We start from the raw sequence: 19,668 nt of genomic DNA on the forward strand, positions 1-19,668 counted from the left end.
AGAAATATATATTTAATCATCAATTAATATATAGTTAATCTATTATCAGTTAATCATCAATTAATATTAGTTAATCTATATAGGATAATAAGATCTAGCAATGTGTTAATAATGGTGAAAAGATCCTGAAATTATGAAACATGTTTATTAATTAAACAACACTAACTTTCAACTACCATTCCCTCTTTTGCAAAATCCGGAAATCAAGCCATAATTAAACAAAAATGAAAAGATAAATTGGTTTAATACGTAGTGATTAAATGAAGAGATTGATTTAGAAGACAATAAGATAGATTTGATTAACTCGGTCAAATTAATAATGAACTTTACACCCAAGTTTTCTCCCTTTGAATGGGTATGAATATGATATCAGCACTAAATTCTTGATATTTGTTTCTTTATTTTATTGTATTATCCTTTGAGTGTGGGTGAGAGACCTAATATATATATATATATATATATATATATTATATAATATTATATATAAATATATAATTTGTGTAGTCTCAAGCATTGACATGGCGGATTCAGAAACTATAGATACGGATATGGTTAACGTGAGAGAAAGTGACAATGCTTCTAGGGTAATGCCACCTCCTCTAATTCTAGTATTCCTACAACTAGTTCTAGAAATAATGTAAAACATCAGAAGTTTGGAATTATTTGAGATATATGTTGAGAATAACACTGAAAGGACTAGGTGTAAGGCATGCAATAAATCTTATGCATATGGTAGTGCCACACATGGGACTAAAAATATGAAGCGTCATATACAGAATTGTCCAAAACGTGCCAACCATGATGTAGGGCAATTATTGATTGATCATAATCATAGATTGCAAAGTAGAAAGATTAGTCAGAGACTTATCGTGAATATAGGCCTTATCAATTATTCAACATAACTATCCATATTCATATGTGGAGAATCAAGGAACTAGGAGAGTCTTTTCATATTATGAAGGAGCTTGTGCATTATTCTAGAAACACCGCTAAGGCGGATTGCTTAAAAATATATGAAAGGATGAAGAAAAAAACTAAGCTTGAATTAAGGAGGCTTACAAGTAGAATATGCTTAACTCTGATGTTGGACTTCTGGTACAACTGAGGGATATATTTCTTTGACAGCTCATTATATAGATGACGATTGGGAGTTGCAAAGTAAAATATTAACTTTTGCCATATTCCTCCTCCACACTCAGGGGTTGTTTTGGCAGAAAATATTATGAATTTCTTGCAAGAGTGGGAATTGAAAAAAAAGTTTTCTCAATTACTTTGGATAATGCAAGTAGTAATGATAGGATGGAGGATATTTGAGGAACCAGCTTTGTGTGCAGAATGCTTTGTTATGTAGAGGTGAATTTTTCCATGTGCGATGTTCTGCATATATCTTGAATGTTATTGTTCAAGAAGGGTTAAGAGCTACTAGTGTTGCTTTGAATAAGATTCGAGATAGTGTGAAATATATTAAAGCAACTGAGGCTAGGAGAATCAAGTTGGAGAACTTGTTGTACAAATGGGAGTGAAAAGCTCAATGGGGTTGAGATTGGATGTTTCCACTAGATGGAATTCGACATTTTTAATGCTTGATACAATGTTAATATTTTGTCCCGTGTTTGTGGCTTTGTCAACAATAGATCCTAGTTATAAATTTTGTCCTCAAATGAAGAATGGGATAGGGGGAGAGGATATGCAAGTTCTTAGAACCATTTAATGATATTACGACTTTATCTCAGGTTCTAATATCCTACAGCAAACTTGTACTTGAAATGTGTGTGGGAAATTCAATTGCGTTTAATTGAAGAGAGTACGAGTGAGGATGGAATTGTTAAGAGCATGGCAAAACAAATGATCCCAAAATTTACAAAAATTGGGATTCTTATAGTTTTGTGTTGACGATTACAACTATTCTTGACCCACGTCTCAAGTTTCAGTTTGTGGAGTATGCTTTCAACAAAGTTTATGATTCAAATACTGTCGTACTGAAGTAGGAGACTGTTAAGAATAACTTGCAAAAGCTTTTTCAAGCTTACGAGGCTAAATGTTGTAAAGAATTCCTGCCTCACCTTCAGTTGTTTCTCCTGCGAGTAGTTCTACTTCTAGTAGGCGTGTAGATCATTCTTCTGTAAGTCACTATACTTTTTAGTTTTTATATTCTTATGATAAATAAAGTATTGTTTATTGTTTAATTTTACTTTTGACACTTAACTATTTAAATGATGTAGGATTTTGACAGCTATGAGAGTGTTTTCATTTCCACTAAGAAATCCGAGTTAGATCTTTATTTGGAAGAAATGAGGTTTGATCGCTCAAATATCAGAATTTGGATATCCTCGATCATTGGAAGAATAATCGTGATCGTTATCCGATACTTACCATGATGGCTCGTGATATCATGGCAATACCAATAACATCCGTTGCCTCAGATTCCGCTTTTAGTATTGGTAGTAAAGTGCTCAACAAATATCGAAGCTCACTTCGACCAAAAATGCAGAATATTTGATATGCACTTGAACTTGGCTATATGGATATGAGTTTGAAGGTAACATGTTAACATAATATTTCGATATTTATTATTTACATTTATTATATTTGTAGTTGATCATTGTTTTGTAGATGATGATGAAAGATGATTGGATGATGATCTTGATGTGCCATGACTGATCTCGAGACCATGAATCAAGAGACTCTATCACGTCCACTTTGGGATGAACATTTGTTGTCCTAAGATGTTTTTTGTTGAATATTGGATTATGTATTTGTTTATTTTAATTGGTATTTATAGTTTATTGACTTATTTGGTTTGTTTATGTGTAATTGTGTATTAGTGATTTTGTATTTGTTTGTTTTGGTTGGTATTCGTAGTTTTGTATTATATGTTATTGTTTGTTTATATGTTATTTGTTTATTTTGGTTCATACTTGTTTATATTCTTAATTGAATTGAATTTAGAGTAGTTGATTTAGGGGGTGTAAATGTAAAAAATTAAAACTGCAGGAATTTTGGGAGTGTAATTGTCATAATTGAAAACTGTTAGGGGTGAAAGAAAACTGAAATCTAGAGAGAGAAAAAACAGGTCCACCCGCGGGTCCACCCGTACCCGTATAGGGTAGGGCACGGGTCCAAAATATTAGACCTGTATATATCGACCCGTATAAGGGCTGTACCCGTTTGACCCGGCCCACCCACCCGTTTTGCCAGGTCTACTTATGACTAACGTTAGTTGCAATCAGTTTCTCTACAAATGTTTTGTTCACTAACAGACTTGTACCTCTCTGTTGAAGTCCGTTAGTTTTCTAATAGACTTGATGCGTTTTGGAACAAAGTGCTGCGTTTCAATATCAAGTTTTCATCTCAAGTCTTCAACAAATGCAGCATCAAAACAAAAGGGTTTTAAGTTTGTTTTAGCTGAGTGGGCAGATCAAAGTGTGCTTTCTTGAAGTTAGTTCAGTTATGATTTGGGCTTGTTGAGCTGGCAACTCACACGGATTGCCAGCATGGCTCTCGTATTTGTATATAAATAGAAGATGTACTCATTTGAAGAATTAATGGAGAAATATCTCAAATTTGCAGAAACTGTTTTTTCTCTCTTTTCTGTTCAATCACAAAACTTTCACTACGAGACATCAGAGTTGTTTCTTCTTCTTATGCGTATTTGCAAATTGTTATGATGGTTTCAAATTTTCTTAATGTGTATAGGACCATGATATAGTGGATGAAAATAACAACTAACAAATGACGGCTAAAGGAAAATTCTAGTTGACATTTTGAAAAATTATTATTTGAAATCAACAAATTACAATAGTTGATTACCCAGGTAAGATTGTTTAAGGTCAAAACTTAATTATAGTTTATATGTTCTACTTCAATTAATTATATTGTTATGGCGTTATTTGATTATTTACTTTTAAAATTGTGTTAGTCCAAAAATATATAAAAATATTATGAAAGACTGGATATTCCAGCACTCTTTGGTAATTAATAGAGCCTTGTCTCTCTCCCTTGCCTCTGATTGGACCAAGCCTACTCCTATTTCCTTTATATTTTACCCACTCTCTTCGATTGGATAATATCTCCGTCTTAGCAAATCTATTTTCCCCTCTTATGGACTTGGACTTGACCCATTCCTTTTCTCCTACTTGGAGCATAATTGCCAATAAGTTTCATGGCAATAGGCCATGTGGGCCGTAGGCTGCCTATAAATATGGACCTGTGCATATAAGAAAGGGCATTTTTTTTATAGCCCACTTCTTCCTTTATTTTCTTTTAGCCCCTTTTCTATTTTACAACGCATATGAGTACTATCATAATTTCTTCTTTAATTTATATATTATGGCAAAACGTTATGAGCATAAGGAGCTTTTTGAGTATAACATTTCTATCAGAACGTTTTGTTGTTATTTACATGTTTAATTGATTGCTAGTTATTTGTTATTACTATTCTGCTAGTTATTTACTATTACTTGTCTTATAAGTATGTTTTGTAGTGTTCACAAAGTTGGATTTTTCACATTATAACACGAAGTTAGTTTTACACTATTATAATTTTTTTGTTATACATATGAAGCAATTTTATCGTCACAGTCACCATATCCTGATTAGAGAATCAATTATTTTTTGTGTGTGTGTGTGTGTGTATATATATTAATTGGGTTGGGTATGGGATAACCCATATGGGTCGAAACCCGTGGAAACCAAACCAATAGATGACTTGGTTCAAAGTGATATTTAGTTAGGTTTAATAAATGATTTAATAGATTAATATTATAATAATTAGTTAATTATTGAGAATTTATTTTAAAGTAGATTATTAAAATTTATCCCATAAATTACCTTTATAGGTTGCATTTAGTTTCAACAATGTTTTATTACCAAAAAGATAGGATTACTAGTGAGATAGATAATTTTAAAAATTAATGGGTACAAATTATTATTGTGTTTGGTTCGTGTGGGCTGTATAAATAATTAATGTGTTTAGTTTGTAGTAATTATAAAATACTTGGATATTTTTTTACTGAAATGTCATGTACAAGATTAGAAGTATAAATCAATACTATTTGAACATTTTCCCTAATGTTATTTCACATTTCGGCTTGTTCTAAGTCGAATTTGCCCCGAAAAAGAAGAAGAAACCTAATCGCTTCCATCGTCGAAATCTGCGAGATTCCTGTGTCGTCAATGATCCATGACTCCACCCACGCACTCCCCACAACTCCACCATCAAAACCCCCCACACCTTCACCCTCTAGGCTTGTTGTGCGTCAACCATTATTCTAGTTGCATTTGCCATTTTTGTGCAATTCTAGCCGTGTCCCTTCGTCGGAATCCTCTCTAACACCACCACTCAAACCACCATCCATCATACTCCAAGTACCCCATCAAACCAGACTCCAATAGCCCTCCAATCACTGCCGATCTCGCCTTCCCCATCTAGAGTTTCTTTCACTTTTTGGTTGATTTGAGGTGAAATTGTTTTGTTGTTTGTTGGAGATTATTAAGGGAATTTGATCCTTAAGTGATCGTGGTTATTTTGGTTGTATTCCTGGCCGCCGACAACACCTAGGTCGCCCAAATTTGCTTAGGAAATTCTGGGTTAGGGTTTCTAGTAGTTCTCTGAAAAATGAGAAGCATTTTTGTCCAAATAATTAATGAATGAGATTAAAGAAATCATTCAGCAAGTTGGGTTAATTTTTATTTGACATCAACAGGGAGGCATTTGTGCCCAAAATTTTTATTAAGTAAGGGTAAAATTGGAAGAAAAATAAGATTATCACGGTAATCTTAAAATACCAACCTCTGAGTTGGTAATCACATAACCCTCTATATCACCTCTCATATTACCTAAATAATAAAAGATTATTAGAATCTTTTATTAACTGATGAACCGAACAAGATAATGATCGGATTAAAAGATAGATTACCGAAGTAATCTTCTTAGGGCTCTAACCCATAGTAGCCATAAGGTAATCATACTTTGAAGTATGAAATATAGTTAGCTTAGGTAATGTGTTATCTCTCCTCCTATAAAGAGTTTTGTGTCATCTCTTGTTAAATAAAGTCCTTCGCACACAAAATTAAGGCATGTTGATGCCAAAATTCACACTGAACGCGAGGTTACAATCTTGCCCTTCGATTCAAGATGATCTTCCCATTCTACCGTTGGATCATTATCTTTGTTGACTATAGCATTGCCCCTAAAAAGATTAGCAAAGTTCCTACGTGCGAGATTGCAAGGTTGGAATACAGGTTAGAGTTAGCTAATTTAGGTTGCAGTTAAGTTTCACTTGGAATGCTCTAATGTGAGGTTTTTTTTTGTATGATCTATTGTATATCATTCCATGACATTAGCCTCGTTTATAGAGTATAGAGAGTTTTAGGAAAACACTTCCTAAGTAGGAGATTAGGTAGAAGAAGGAATTGTGAAAAATTGGATATTTCAATTCATTGATATTTACAATAATAGTTACAAGCTTTATATAGGGGAGATATAATCTACAGAATCACATAATTATGTCAATTACAATATACTGACATAATTAGGAGATTACAGGATATCAAAAATATTATGAGTATCCTAAAACTGACAAAAAAAAAAGATTACATAATATTTTGGAAATATTCAGGAAATCTCAACACTCCCTCTCAAGTTGATGCGTAGATGTCACACATGTCCAACTTGTCTAAAACTTGTAAGAAAATACGTTTGGAGACAACCTTGGTAAGAATATCAGTCAATTGATCCTCTGATCGAATCTTGGGCAATTCAATAATATTTTCATCCAGTTTTTCTGTGATGAAAAATCTATCTACTTCAACATGCTTCATATGATTATGTTGAACTGGATTGTGAGCAATATCACATGCTGCTTTATTGTCATAATATAACTAGATTGGTTGATTAGATTGATAGCCCAAATCTTGCAACATAAATCTTAGCCACAAAGCTTCACAAATCCCAAGTGCCGTTCCCCTAAATTCTGCTTCAGCGCTTGAGCATGCCATAACATTCTGTTTCTTGCTTCTCCACGTGACTAGATTATCTCCTACAAAAGGGAAATAACCAGAAGTAGATTGTCTGTCATCCACTGCTCCAGTCCAATCAGCATTAGTATATGCATTCGCATTTTAGTAGTCCTTGTTTTTAGAAAATAAGATTCCCTTTTCCAAGAGCATGTTTTAAATATCTCAAAATATGCATAACTGCGTTCATATGTTGCTCTCTAGGATTATGCATGAACTTATTGATTATACTCAATGCATAAGCAAGATCTGACCTAGTGTGAGACAAGTACATCAATCTTCCCACAAGTCTCTGGTATCTCTTTTTGTCAACTGGTACTTGATTAGTCTCGATTCCTAATTTCAAACCTTCTTCGATTGGTGTATCAGCTGGTTGACATGCTGACATACCAATTTCCTGTAGTACATCCAAGGCATACTTTCTTTGTGATAGAAAGATACCTCTATTAGATCAAGACACTTCAATTCCAAGAAAATATTTCAAAGAACCTAAGTCCTGCATCTCGAATTCTTCTGATAAGTACTTTTGTTTTAACCTTCCTTTCTTCTGGATCATTTCCTGTAACCACCATTTCATCCACATGCACAATAAGTGCAGTGATTTTTCCTTGCTATTTTTTAAGAAACAATGTGTAATCTGAATTGCTTTGATGGTAGCCAAACAATTTCATAGCTTTGGTGAACCTCCCAAACCATGCCCTCGGAGATTGTTTTAACCCATACAATGGCTTTTTTAACTTGCAAACCTTTTGGCTATGCCTCATTGGAAGAATTCACCCTGGTGGAGGATCTATAGAGATCTCTTTAGACAATTTTCCATGTAGGAAAGCATTCTTCACATCAAACTGTTGTAATGGCCAATCCAAGTTTGCAGCCAAAGATAACAAGACACATACTATGTTGATTTTGGGTATAGGTGCAAATGTCTATGTATAGTCTATCCCAGGAGTTTGGGTGTACCCCTTTACTACTACTCTTGCTTTAAATCATTCAATCGTACCATCAGCTTTATACTTCACAGTGTAAACCCATCGACATCCAACAATCTTCTTTCCTGGTGGACGATCAACAAGTTCTTAAGTCTCATTCTTCTGTAATGATTTCATCTCTTCATTCATAACAGCTTTCCATTTTGGATCAAATAAGGCTTCTTGCACATTGTTAGGAATAGAAACAGTAGATAATTGATTTACAAATGATAAATTTGATTCTAACAAATGATGGTTAGACACAAAATGAATCATGGGGTATTTGACCTTACTAGATAGCTCAGCTTCATATGTTAGTTTGGGAATCCCTCCAGTACTATGTGGTGGTAATTGTTTCCTAATTGGTTCAGACTCTAAATCAGGAATATTCTCACAAATGGTGGTTGTGGCATACCAGGAATTAGAGACTCGGACTGAGAAGGTTTTACAGACGGGTTCGATACCACCTCCACATTCTCATCATCCACTTCATCTTCTTATTGAACAACAGGTCTAGTTTGTGACTCATAGTCTCCCATATCTTGAACAACATAGTCAAGAGTATGAATTTCTTCCTCACAATACTCCCCATGAAGTTCAGACTCAGAATAAAAATACATCAATTCTTCATGGAAAACAACATCCATCATCACAAACGTTTGTTGAGTTGGAGGATGATAACATCGATACCCCTTTTGATGAACAACATACCCAATGAAAACACATTTCAATGCACGAGGGACAACTTGTTGCGTTGATGTTTATGGAGGTGAACAAAGGCTATACAACCAAAAACATGAGGTGGTAAGTTCGGGACCATTGGAGCATTCACTACTTTACCAAAAGCCTAAAAAGGTGTTTGGAACCCAATAGAACTAGAGTGTATCCGATTGATTAGGTAGGCTGCAGAAGTAAGTGCTTCTCCCCAAAAAGATAACGGCATGTGAGCTTCTATTAATTAGGCACGAACTACCTCCAATAAGTGCCGATTTTTTTGTTCAGCAACACCATTTTGTTGGGGTATGTTGGGACAACTAGTCTAATGAATGATACCATGTGTTGCCAAGTACTGTTGAAGATCTGAACTTTGATATTCTCCTCCATTATCACTTTAGAAGACCTGAATCTGTGCATTATAATGCATATGAACCATTTTGTGAAATCTCTGAAAGAGAAAATTAACCTCCCCTTTGGATTTCATTAAACATACCCAAGTCATCCTTGTACAGTCATCAATAAAAATAACAAATTAACGCGATCCACCTAAAGTAGTAACTTGTGATAGCCCCCAAACATTTGAATGTATAAGCATAAAAGGACTTGGACTTTTGTTTAATGTTATTGGGAATGGGACTCGATGACTTTTTGATAGTTCACAAACGTCACAACATAAGTTACTGATATCATTTTTTTCAAACAAAATTGGAAAAAGTTTCTTCAAATAACTGAACGAAGCATGTCCGAGGCGTCGATGCCATAACCAGATGTCAGATTTTTGTTTATCCCTTTTAGAGTAATCTATTGTCAAAGTCTGCTGTAACATGAAAGAGCTTTTTGACTCTAAATCCAAGTAATACAATTGCCCTTGTCTAATACCACGACAAATAGTCTGTTTTGTTTGAATGCTCTTAAACTCACAAAATTCAGGCCAAAAAATCACCATACAATATAAGGCTTTGGTTATTTTGGAGATTGACAACAAGTTATAATTTAAGGATGGGACAACTAAGAGAAAATCTAAGTGTACGGAGTTTTTAAGGGTTAATGATCCTTCTCCAATGACCCGATTAGATTCACCATTGGCTGTAGAAACAAAGTTTTGTAAGGATGACTTAAGATTAGAAACATGCCTAGAATCAAATGTCATATGATCAGTAGCACCAGAATCAATTATCCATGCACTATTAGAAACAGATGTACACATATGTAAAGACTTACCATCATTTCCAACAGTGGCTACAAATGATGAGGACTATGTGACATCTGCTTTCTTTTCCACAACAACATCAGTAGAACTTTTATTTTTGTTGAGCATGTTAGGTTTAGTCGCCTCTCATCTAACCTTTGAGTAACTTGCTTCCAAATTTGGAACCGGGTTTTTTCGTAGAATTTCTCCACACATTTTTTTTTACTTTTAACTTTTTTTTTACTATATTTTTTTTACTTGACTTTGACTCTTTGACTCCTTGGCTATTTGACTTTTTTTTTTAAAAGATAGAAGAAACAAAAAATAAAAAAATGAATAAGAGATTTGAAAGATAAAAAAACACAAACTCCTTTCTCTAGAGACGACGGCAGCAACAAATCAAACGGCAGGTCGGAGTTATCGGTGGCAGATCAGTGACGGCAGTAATAGATAAAAGGAAGATCAGAGTTTTGTCGGTTGGGTTGGCGACGACAGTGGTTGAGACAGCAGCAGAACGCCGGTTCTTTCGTGGCTGGGTTTGCAACAACAGCAGTTGAAACATCAACAGAACGCCAGTTTCTTTCATTGTTGATGATCGATAGCAGATTGATGTCATCGATGTCAGACTGGCAGCATTCGGCTTTGGCGATGATTTATTTATTTTGGTTGTTAAAACTTGTTGACTGGAAAATTTTGCCGAATGGTGAGTTGGATTTTTAATTTGGATTCAATGTTTGGTTTGGGGTATTTGCTGGAATTGGTGATGATGGGGATTTTTTTTCTAGGTATTTTTTGTTTGTTATTTTGCGTTTGGTTTGCTTATGTTGATCGGATAAATTTGGTGATGTTGAAATGGCAATTTGATGGTGTGGTTTGAGGTTGATGGTTTTGATTGAAGATGGTTGATATGTGTATTTGGTAGGTTTGATATGGATAGGATGGTGTTTTCTGATGACCCAAGTTGGAGGTTTGGTTGGTGGGTTTGATTGATTGTGTTGTTTTCTCTTTCTTGGATTGACGACGATTAGATGGATGTTTACTTGTCAGTGATTTTTTCCAGCAACTGCTCTACAATGAGCAATTTTTTTTTTTTTTTTTTTTTTTTCAGATGAGAGAGTGACTTTGATACCATGTGAAAAATTGGATATTTCAATTCATTGATATTTACACTAATAGTTACAGGCTTTATATAGGGGAGATACAATCTACAGAATCTCATAATTATGTTAATTACAATATACCGACATAATTAGGAGATTACAGGATATCAAAAATATTATGAGTATCTTAAAACTGACAAAAATAAGAGATTACATAATATTTTGAAAATATTCAAGAAATCTCAACAGGAATGTGAGTGTTTTAGGAGAACATGGGATCTCATTCTTCTTTGGGATTGGATCCTAGCCATATTCACTTCCATTCGCCCTAGGAAAGAATAGTTTTACTTTAGTGATTGATATTTTAACTAATTTAAAATTAGTATGTAAATAATATTTATCTATGATTTTTTAGATTCTAACGCACCTGAAAATATATATGAATAAGACTTGGTTTACATATGTAATTAATAATATTATCGTTGTTCACTGCTCTGCAGAGTACTAACAGTTTTCATAAATTCTCCTTGACCTTATATAATGAAAGACATTTTAATCAGATTTCATAAATTCTCTTGATCTTCTATAATCAAAGATATTTTTAATCAGATATCACATGGTTATTTGACAATATATAATTTAGAATATAAATGATAAGTGAACAAGTAAAAGAAAGGGACACTCATCATGCCCTTTACTTCTTAAGTACATATTTTACAAGTCCAGGAATGTGAACATTGATAATGTAGTCTTCCCAGTCAGTGCTCATTGGATCGAAGTTAAATATATCAACTTCTTGACTACTACTCTCTCTTATTGCCATTCGCAATTTCTCTGCGTTTGTGCTCGAAGCTGTACAATATGCAAAAGAGTGTTTTTAGATACGTTTATTACGGTTTTTAATAATATATAAAAGCTAAACAATAATGCACAAAGACAACATACATGCCCTTGAACAACATGTAGGGTTTGTAAAGTTCCACCAACCGCATTACGAATTTGATGCTATTGAAATCAATAATGACAAATAAAATGATGTAGATATTAGTTATTGAAGCCGTAACTACACATGCATGCATAAATTATATAGATGAGAAATTGAAATAAGTGCATCACATCATCCCTCCTTTTTGTCATTTAACTCTAGATGGATTTTAGTGTCACCTAATACTTGATAGTTTTTAGGCATGTGATATGTTTATTTTTTATAATTAATAATAGAGTGATGCTATTGGCCCCTAACCTTTTATCTTAGTTGACCCCAAATATTAGTTTCTTCTTAGTTACAGTTTTATCCTTTATGAAAATTACTAAAAAACATAAAAGTATTTTATACACAATCCATCTAGAATAAAACTTTTGCTATTAATTTAAAATGTCTATTTCCTTTTCTGCATTATAAACCCTAATTTTATTTTGTAATAATCAAGATGAAATTAGTTTGATCAATAATATATATGCATTAAATTCTTGGATTTATTTTATCATATTTTATTCTTTCTAACTTTCAATTGCTTTGTTTATTTAATTTAATAAACAATTAGTTTTATATAAAAATCTACGGTGTTTGTTTATTTAATTTGTAAATTTCCTTTACTTTTATGAGATGAGATATAACACACGTAAAAATACCAAAAAATAAAAATTTCTTAAATTAATAAAATATATTAAAAACTAAAGTTGGAATATCAAAGGTGTTTAAGAAACAAACCTGTATTGGTATGACATATCTAAAGGCCATGTAAATGTTGAAAATAGCTGAGGTTTTCAATACTGTAACCTTGATAGGTTTAATTGGCTCCCCATTTTTATCCATCAATGGATGTTTTGCAAAATAACGGATATTAAATTCATTAAGATCTGATAATTTTAAGGGATTTCTCATTGATGACCCAACTTGATGAATTATTGGAGAAGACTTTGCTACATTTACCGCCATAGCCATCATCATTACATTCACCACCATGTCTGCTGGTATCTACATAAATTTACAAATTTGCAATGCACCAAATATAAAAAATAATCAAATTTAAATTTAAAAGAAAACCGATTTAAACCGGAAAGAATTTAAAATATAATGAACTGAAAATGATATTTTCTACTTATATTGGTGAGATTAATCCAAATGATGCACTAGTATAGTTTAGAATTAAACCAATTCAGGGTGTCTTCACTAGCACAAGTATAGTTAAAATTTAAAGCAATTTCAGCATGCTTTGACCAGAATTCTGTGTGTGTATATAAGTATATTTATGTATCAAGTAAAGCTATATATACAAGCTAATCGTACAAATTATTATCTACACACTCATGTTGTATCAAACTAAATAGATTTCTTTTTTTGAAACTCTGTCTATCCCTACAAATGTTTTTTAGCAATAGATGTTGCATTTGGTTGAGATTCGATGAACAAAGTTTGAGTGGCCACAATTTTGCCCTTAGATCACAGCCATAAGTCACCTATATTTTATTTTAAAAATTATATAAATAAATAGATCGTTCGGAGAAGGTCATCTTGATATAATATTTTTATTAACTTTATATGTAGACAAATTTTTTGGTCACCAGTTTCCGACGGTCGGTATCAAGCTCTGACGACCGGTTGGCAAATTTTTAACTTATAATATTTTATAAAATAACTATACAACTTACTATTAAGAAAAATTATAAATGATATTCTTATAGCGTATAATTATTATTTAATTAACATAAGAACCAATTAGTAAAACGTAAATATAAAAATTTATATTTAGACATCATCAATTGGAAAAACACATTATTTATTTAAAAACTACTGAATATTAGGTGGAACTAAATGCTATCAAGTGTTAAAATGGAAGAAACAAACACCCCCTCATCTTACCAAATCAAGGATGGTATCAGGATTGGCAAGCAGGAATTCCAATTTCCCTTTGCCATAACCAAAAATTGCCCCATCGATGGTTCTGTACCGACAGAATTAAACGTTGATTTAAATGAAAAATAATCAAAAAAAATTATCTGATTGTAATAATTAATTACCTCAAGCCTTCAATCCAACCTGGAAAGGGTTCTTTATATGTACTGGTTACCATGGTTGGTCGTATAATCACAAGCGACATATTATCTCCAGAGTTTCCAAACACCATCTCCCCCACTGCCTTTGTGAACACGTATGTATTTGGCCATTCATATAATTTTGCCCTAGTATTTAATGAGGAAATTAATTTTATTGAAAAAAAGGACATGCAATAATGGATTTATTAATTTATTGGTTCCTTAAAGTTCCAACCTTTTGTTGCCTAAGTCCTTCATGGTTGATGTAATTTCTGTTTCAGTGGCAAATGTCGATCGAAGTTGATTTAGTTTTTCCTCTATCACATTCTTTTCTAGAGTGATATCCAATTTAGGCGTCCTTATGAGAGTTTCACCGCTGCAAAATGGCCTTTCTGATATATATCCTGATGCTTCGCCGCAGACCTAAGCTGAAAAAAACAATATAAAAAACATAAATTTAAATAATTATTGGTCAAGATTAATGGTGGCCCGGCCTAATCCATTATATCGAAAATATAACTTACGAACCTACTAGTGAATAATTCACTTATTACCAGTAGAAGTGTGGAGAAGCATATTTATTTTGGTACATTTCTTAACAAAATTCAAAACATGGAGAGCTCCCATTATATTGACGTCGAACGCGATGTCCTACCTAAATACAAAAGAAAACAGAACGATAAAATTCAGTATATATACATTGTACACATTTGCATTATTCATATATACAATTGAAATAGATTTGGTTGTAAAATCAATACCTTTCATCGAAGTTAGTTATTGCAGTGAAATTCATCAGAATGTCTATTTCCCTCCACATTTCTTCAATTAGTTCATAATCTTTTATTCCCAATTTCACATGAGAAATGTCACCAGCTACTGCAACCACCTTTTCTAATATGAAGGATTCTAGGTTGCCACCCCAAGTATCCCTTAGCAACCTAAATAGCTCCTTTTCCACAACCTAAATATATATAAGTATTGTTAAATAAAAAAATTTATGTTCATGCATGATATATTTAGCATAATATCATTCAATATTTGTACTATTTTTTAGACTAGTATAATGTTGACTTCTCATTTACTCTTTTAAACTTTTAGGCGGAATGACAACTTAACATGGTCCAAAGTTATTATAACTTAACACTGTTAACCATAAGCAGCTTAAAAAAAATAAAAATGTATGACATATTTATGAAAATCTTAATTCAACAATGTGTTAATCAACTTCATATCCATGGGTTCGCAGATTTTTAGAAGAAAATACAAAACTCAGGCGTATAACTCGTTATAAAAGCGTTTCATGGCGGACTTTGTGTCTTCTGCTCTGACAAGAAGATATAGCTTTTTAAGGTTTGGTTGAATCCTCAGTATTTTCTCCACAAAAACTGCAACAACATATCGATGTAATTAATTAATATTAACATGGAATCATCAATTTCAGAGGAAAGAGAGAGAGAGTGTGTGTTTGCCCTTTGCCAGAAATCCAGTGGCACCAGTAACTAAAATGGTCTTATCCTTCAAAAACTGAAGTGCACTAGCTGATTCCATTGCTGAGTAAATTAAAGGAAAGAAATATTTCACTGACGATAGTGAATACATCACCTTGATCATGGCGCCCCCCCGCCCCCATATATAGGAACAGGCAGTGCCCCTGTCAGATAATTACACCTCTTGTTTAAATTTAATTGGCTCACTCACTTCTGTACTTGCATATTTATTGTATAAAAATATAGGTAACTCAACTAAATGATAACAATCTCTTTAATTCTTTTATTTTTTTATGATAAAGTGTCCCAATCAACTCGTATATACCTCAATTAATTTCTTGGAACCTTGAAACTGTCAACCAGCTAAGAACTTTAGAACTGTTTCTATTAGTGTCTGAAAAAATTTGAACTCAGGAACTCATAAAACTTATTTTTACTCTTTTACTATCAATTCATCTAGTATTGGTTAATCTCTTTAATTTCTCTCCATAGAAAAAAGAAGAAGATCAAAATACTTTTTAGGTGGTAAATAAAAGGAAGAAAAAAATGTTATTTAATACACATATTATTTTTTTCCCAAATTCTAAAGCCCAACCTGGTCAGTCTTTTTTTTTTTTTTTTGCCTTTTTTTAACTGAAGCTCTAGATAAACATATATCAAAGCGCTTTATTTTTATATTTTAACTTTAATATGTGATTTGAAAGTCTAAATTACCCCTCTTATGTCAATTTCAAGCTAACGCCCTACTATTGTAGGGACTATTTTGTCAGTAAAAAAATTAAAATGTCCTTGACACAATAAAGCAAAACCATAGAGACTAAAATCACTCCTTCAAATCATCTTATAATTGATGCAGTATAGTCACAAAAAACTATTACATCAATTGAGATAAATTATTAGAATCTTAACTTTGTATTTACAAATATGAAAGGATATTATCAATTAGGGGTCAACGTTATATATATATACCCAAATCCTAAAACTCATCAAAAAAGTTTTCTTAACTAACAACTTTGTAAAAGTTCAACACCCATCTAGGTTAAATTGGTAATTTTAGTATAAACTTAAGTAAAAAAAAATTAATTGGAAGCCCTATGAATGTTTGGCATGTAAATGGTGTGAAGTCTCGACAGCAAATAACCATATCGATTATAAAAGAAAAGCATATTAGGATATATATATATATATATAAAATAAAATAAAAGTTAAATATGAATACATTTCTTTTGATATATTTGTATTTAGATATGTTTTTGATGTAGCCAGGGACACCAAAGACTATAATGGCCTTATCGTTCAAACACTAACTTTAATTCAAGAATTTATTCAATGGGTATAGTTTAACTTTAATGCATAGTCTTTATGTCACACATAACTTTTTTCTCTCTTATTTATTTCTATAATTAATACAATTGATATATCTCATCAGTTGATAGATTGCTTCACAAATAACTCCACCGGCCCTCATTAATTTGTTAGTTATGTTAAGTACAAAATAATTGCATGACCTTGGCTCACTAGTTACCATCTCACTGTTTCCATGTAATAATCAATAAATATGCAAGTCTAGTATTTATCAAGAGGAAACGACCTTTACCCACCCAACGTTTGGTCTCATAGCACTTTCCCACCCGTCAAGTTTTATAATGACATTTTCCCATCCACCGTCACAATTTTTCCATTAGTTTTAACTGCAAAAAGACAGAATAGTAAATTTAGTTTATTTTTCTTTTTCTTTTCTCTTCTTTTAAATATTAAAATATTTTTATTTTCTTTTAAATATTAAAATATTTGTATAAATAAATAAAATTTTGAAAAAAAAAAAATCGGCCAACTGGTGCTGGCAGTTATCAGAACCGTCGACAGCAACCAGTCTATCTCATCATGGTTCTCAAATATGTTGGCTCGACTTAATCGAGGAAAGCTTCATCGCCCTCTTTTACCTGTCCTCTTGTTTGGGAGTTCGCTCGCAAGAATCGGTGGCCTGGCGCACCAAGGGGGATCTTTCGATCACTCTGTTCGATCCAAGGTGCAAATAGCTCCTTTTTTCCTCGATGCTTTTCCCTTGTTTCTTGCTTAAATAGCTACTTTTCTTCTCCATGCTTTCCCCTTGTTTCTTGCTTAAATAGCTCCTTTTCTTCTCGATGCTTTTTCCTTGTTTCTTGCTTTCGAGCTATAGTTTCCTACTTTATTTCGGTTTTCTTTTTTTATCATTTACTGGTATTAAACTTTTTTATTGTGTTGTTGCTCAGCGAGACAAAACAGACACACAGAAGGTTTAAGCTCAGCCTCAGGGGTGATGAATCAATCACACAAATGTTCACTCACTTCACTGATATCATCAATGCCTTGAAATCTCTTGGCAAATTTGACTTCAACAGTGAGCTAGTGAGGAAGATTCTAAGATCACCTCCTAGATCAGGGGAAGCTAAGGTCACAGCCATCCAAGAAGCCAAAGACCTCAAAAGAGTACCTCTAGAACTCTTGGGTTCTCTAATGACCCATGAGCTTACCATGAAGAATGGAGAAGAAGAGGATGATACAAGAAGAACAGGGGCTCTTAAAGCTTCTACAAAAGATGAGACTGATGATGAGGAAGAAGAGAGCGAAGATGATGAAGAATCTGCTATGATTACAAGAAAGTTCAAGAGGTTCGTTCCTAGTCAAGAAGAAAGATTTTTGCAAAAGGCCTCAAAGAGGGGTTCCACCAAAGGAGAACCCCGGCAAGAAGAAAGCATATGCTATGAATGCAACAAACCGGGACACATGAGAGAGCTGAATGTCCTCAACTCAAGAAGCCCCACAAGAAAAACTTCAATAAGAAGAAGGCTATGGTAGCTACATGGAGTGATAGTGATGAATCAAGCTCCGATGATGAAGAAAGCAAGGATGAAGTAGCAAACCTTTGCCTCATGGCTAAAGAAGATGACCTCCAAGAGGAGGATGAGGTAAGAAATTCTTCCTTTGCATCTACTTTTTCAGTTGAAGAGTTACAAGATGCATGAAAGACGAATTTGAAAAGAGCCCTTTTAGCAGCTAGCATCTGTTTTCCTATAGGTGAAATGGATAGCTTAGAATGCNCGTAACAAAAACATTAAAAATATTTAGGGGTATTTAATTGAATTAACAAATTTAGGGGGTTTAAAAAATGTTGAATAAAGTTGAATAATATTGTGAGTTTTTTGGTATTTTACTGTTTAACTTTTTTGGGAATACTAAAAGTAGTATTCCCAAAATCCAACCAAACGAAGCCATAATTATCCTTTAACTATTTTTTGAAATTATCATTCTATCCTTCTGCAGTTAAATTTAACGGACAAATAATAACAGTGGGTGGGAAAATGTCATTATAAAACTTGGCGGGTGGGAAAGTGTAAAATCGTTTACTCTATTTATCAATGGGTAAACAACACGGCTGTTGGCCAATATATGGTTCATGCAGGGATGACAGAAAGACTCAACAAGGTCGGTTACCTAGAAAAACTTGGTCCTATAAGATGAAAATTCCTCATAAAATGTTTGGTTTAGAGATAGAAATTAGGAAAATTATACCCTTAAAACCAAGGACGAAGGTTGAGGTAGATGAAAGTGAAAACTCACAAAAACTTGGCTTGTTTGGCCATTCTTATCCATGATAAAATTATATAATATACAACATATGTAATTAAATATAACTATGTTTTTAAGTTAATGTTTTATTTCAAAAAAAATATATATATATATATATATTCGAGGATTTTTGGGTACAGGGTCAAGGTTGGTGGGTGGAAATTTGGGGTTGGGGCTAGGGATGAGCATTTGGCCCGCCCTGTCAGAGATCCAACCCGACCCGACCCGAATGGGCAAGGATTCCTCGAAATAGTCGAGGCTTGGGCCCTCGGGCCCAATGACATTCCCCGACCTTGAGGACGGGCTCTATATATATAATTATAATTTAAGATATTTAAATTGTCAATTGTATCTGCATGGGCTTCAACGCCACACTAATTGCAATTTTCTATTTTTTATTAACTCATAATTTCCGACTAATTGAACTTATTTTGGCTAGTAAGTAGTATAAATAATATGGTCAAAGCTATGGCCAAGAATTTTCCACATAAGCAAATAAATTCTGGTTTAATTATAAGGAATTAATTTATTATTGCCACATT

At 33.1% G+C, this 19,668-nt stretch overlaps 1 pseudogene; it reads right to left on the reverse strand.

Annotated features, from left to right (window-relative positions):
- Positions 1 to 11,685: 11,685 nt before the first annotated feature.
- Positions 11,686 to 15,578, reverse strand: LOC116112601 (annotated as a pseudogene).
- Between the last annotated feature and the right edge of the window lie 4,090 nt (positions 15,579 to 19,668).

The sequence above is a fragment of the Pistacia vera genome, unplaced genomic scaffold (assembly GCF_008641045.1).
Source record: "Pistacia vera cultivar Batoury unplaced genomic scaffold, PisVer_v2 Contig664, whole genome shotgun sequence".
Lineage (NCBI taxonomy): Eukaryota > Viridiplantae > Streptophyta > Magnoliopsida > Sapindales > Anacardiaceae > Pistacia > Pistacia vera.